At 58.6% G+C, this 3760-nt stretch overlaps 1 pseudogene across 1 annotated transcript; it reads left to right on the forward strand.

The window, feature by feature from the left end:
• The first annotated feature begins 376 nt into the window (after window positions 1-376).
• LOC106996503 (tubulin beta-8 chain-like) lies at window positions 377-2624 on the forward strand (annotated as a pseudogene). The gene is made up of 4 exons (XR_013414607.1): window positions 377-433; window positions 676-783; window positions 862-970; window positions 1458-2624. The product of XR_013414607.1 is annotated as a tubulin beta-8 chain-like (transcript).
• The last annotated feature ends 1136 nt before the right edge of the window (window positions 2625-3760 follow it).

The raw sequence follows: 3760 nt of genomic DNA on the forward strand, positions 1-3760 counted from the left end.
CAGGTGCAAGGCACTCTGTGAGTATGGAAACAAGAGTCCTCCCCTCCCACATGGGAGGAAAATTCAGTTTCAGGTCAGCTAGAAATAGAGTCTTAGTAAAGACCTGGGAGGAAGTTCTCCAGCTGACCAGCTTTCCCTAACGTGGAAGGGACCGCAGCAGGGACACCTGAGCTCTCCAACAGACGTTCAACGCCAAGGGATGCACAGGTGGGTACACCTGTGTGGAAGTCAAGCTGTTGCTTATTCTGGGAGCCCGATGCGAGGCTGGGAGAGGTGGGCGCGGGGCTATTTCAGCGTTGGCGGAGGGCGGGCTGGGTCACTGCGCATCTGCTCCTCCTCCTCGCGTCTCTCCTGCCGCCCTGATCCCGCCTTAGCCATGCGGGAGATCGTGCTCACGCAGGCCGGGCAGTGCGGGAACCAGATCGGCGCCAAGGTTGGCAGCCGGGGCTCTGAGGGCCCAGCTCGGGCCTGCGGGTGGCCAGGGAAGGTGTTGGCAGTGGCGGGGGCGGGTCCCTGCCGGGGTCGCGGTGGGACTGGGCGGCTGGCGAGGCGGCCGGGGTGGACCCCAGGGACACGGCGGCCTAGGGATGGGGGTGCGGATGAGGGTGGGGGTGGGAGAGGGGCTGGCGCCTCCGTGGCTCAGCCTTGGCCTGTCCGGCCCCTCCCGTCTCGCAGTTCTGGGAGGTTATCTCTGATGAACACGCCATCGACTCCGCGGGCACCTACCACGGGGACAGCCGCCTGCAGCTGGAGCGCATCGCCTGTACTACAACGAGGCCTGCGGTGAGACCCCCGACCTTCCCCCACCGTCCTCCTGGGAACGCGGCCCTCCCCTCGCTCATGCCCTCCCGCCCCTCTCAGGTGGCAGGTACGTGCCCCGCGCTGTGCTGGTGGATCTGGAGCCGATCACCCTGGACTCTGCGCTCGGGGCCCTTCGGGCAGATCTTCAGGCCAGACAACTTCATCTTCGGTGAGCTGTGGGTGAGGACTGGGATGCGGCTTCTTAGCCAGGGCCGCTCAAAATCTAGGAGTGCCCCAAGGTAATCACCATGGGAACCGTGGATCCAGGGCCCCTGAGCACCCTCCTATCCTCCCATTCCCTCCATCTGCCTCCTAAACGGGCTTTGGGAGGAAGGCCCAGGTGTCTCCTCAAGGTGAAGAGCTACTGATGTGAACTCCCTGCAGGGAGCTGAGCTGGGGCCGCGGCTACTGCCTTCCCTGAAAATGGGCAGGAGCCACCTGCAGGGAGGTCTGTTAGCCCGTCTCAGGTTTGACTCCTGACTTAATTTCTAACAGGGGAGGCTGCTGCCCTGTAACTCTGGGGGAGGGGTTTCATTTGCTCACCTGTAGGGAGAACGCTGCGCTCACCTCACATGACACTTGGCCCTTTTTGCATTATGGTGACCACTGATGACCGTATACCTGGCCATCGAGTGACTGGCTGTACTGTCTTACAGGTCAGTGTGGGGCCGGAAACAACTGGGCCAGGGGACACTACACAGAAGGCGCGGAGCTGATGGAGTCAGTGATGGACATTGTCAGAAAGGAGGCTGAGAGCTGTGACTGCCTGCAGGGTTTCCAGCTGACCCACTCCCTGGGTGGGGGGACGGGGTCTGGGATGGGTACCCTTCTGCTCAGTAAGATCCGGGAGGAGTACCCAGACAGGGTCATAAACACATTCAGCATCCTGCCCTCGCCCAGGGTGTCAGACACGGTGGTGGAGCCCTACAAGCCACCATCTCCGTCCACCAGCTCATAGAAAATGCAGACGAGACCTTCTGTATAGACAACGAAGCGTTATACGACATCTGTTCCAGGACCCTGAAACTGCCCACGCCCACCTACGGTGACCTGAACCACCTGGTGTCTGCCACCATGAGCGGGGTCACCACGTGCCTGCGCTTCCCAGGCCAGCTGAATGCTGACCTGCGGAAGCTGGCCGTGAACATGGTTCCGTTTCCTCCGCTGCATTTCTTCATGCCTGTCTTTGCCCCACTGACCAGCCGGGGCAGCCAGCAGTACCGGGCCCTGACGGTGGCTGAGCTTATCCAGCAGATGTTTGATGCTAGGAATATGATGGCCGCGTGTGACCCCCGTCATGGCCGCTACCTAACGGCAGATGCCATTTTCAGGGGTCGCATGCCCATGAGGGAGGGGGATGAACAAATGTTCAACATTCAAAATAACAGCAGCTACTTCGCTGACTGGCTCCCCCACAATGTCAAAACAGCTGTCTGTGACATCCCGCCCCGGGGGCTAAAAATGTCAGCCACCTTCATTGGGAACAACACGGCCATCCAGGAGCTCTTCAAGCGTGTCTCAGAGCAGTTTACAGCAATGTTCCGGGGCAAGGCCTTCCTCCATTGGTACACCTGCGAGGGGATGGATGAGATGGAATTTACCGAGGCTTTGAGCAACGTGAACGACCTGGTTTCTGAGTATTAACAGTATCAGGATGCCACAGCCGAGGAGGAGGAGGATGCGGCCTAGAACTTTCCTTTTCTAGGTAAAGGCGGAAAGCAGTGTGGATTCTTTACTGTGTTCTGACTGCCATGTGTCACTACGCACTTGTTCATTCTGTCTTCACCTCTCCTCCTGCATTTTAAAGCGTTTTTATAGTATACGATTTTGCCTAATGAAGTATTCTCATAACATCTGGCTTCACCTCCAACTTCTATCTATGGGCCCCCCTCCGGCTCCGGCTGCCAGATTTGCATGGTTGTCCTGCAAGGCCGAAGCTGTCTGGGTTTGTCCTGTGCCCCGGAACAAGCATTCCAGTGGCTCCAGGGTTGGGCATGGGCTGTGGACATGGCAGGCAGGCTTCATATGAACTTGGGGATGCCCTGGGCCTTGGGCGGCTATGTGGTGGAAAACCTGTTCTGAAGGCAAGCCTTGGCTTATCCCATGTTTCAGACTTCTAGGGGACCTGCTGGCCCTGTTTCTGGAACCCTAAGTGGTCAGTGACCCTGGTGGGCAATGTCCCCAAAGTCCCATCTCAGGGTAGGAATGTGGTCAGACAGCTGGCTCTGAACCAGCAATGAAGGGTGGGCAAGTAGGACCCCAGCCGCTCCATCACCATGACGGCCTGGGTGTGTTTGTGTGGCCTCATTCTCTTGAGGTGGGCATGGGATATCTGGCAGGGACTAGTGGGCAGAAATCAAACCCAGCGTATACTCACATGCACTGACCCCTATGCAGAAGGGGATTAGGTCCTGGGGGCCATAGATGGCAGTTGCTGGGCCTGTGTGCTCGGGGCAGTCTCTCCAGAGGCACAGATGGGGTTTCTGAACAGGACCTGGGGAGACAGGCAGGTGCTCACAATGCTGCTTCCCCCAACTGGCAGCCAGTGAGAAAAACGCCCGAGTGGAGGTCGGACCTGCCCAGTCTGGAGGGCTGGGGCTCTCTGGAAAGGTGGCTACTGCGTACTGTCTGTGTCTCCCTGTCCCCCACTCCAAAACTTCAGGGCAAAAATAACCCAAGATTGTCAAGATGAGACTGGTGAGGGTGGCACATCTGGGGATAGGCCCTTTAGCCTGCAGAGTCTCCTCCCCAGGCTTCTCAGGGAGCCTGGACTTCAAAGCCTGCCTTGGGGAAGCTGTCGTATAAGAGATGTGTGTGTGAGCTGGGGCCGGGCAGCATGCATGGACGGTGCTCTTCTACCTGGCTCTTGTAGAACTTGTCCACGGCCTGTGTGATGGTCTCTTGGTAATTCTTACCCCCACCCCCATCACACAGATGAAGCCAACATAGCCTGGGGGTG

The sequence above is a fragment of the Macaca mulatta genome, chromosome 2 (assembly GCF_049350105.2).
Source record: "Macaca mulatta isolate MMU2019108-1 chromosome 2, T2T-MMU8v2.0, whole genome shotgun sequence".
NCBI classification, from domain to species: Eukaryota; Metazoa; Chordata; class Mammalia; order Primates; family Cercopithecidae; genus Macaca; species Macaca mulatta.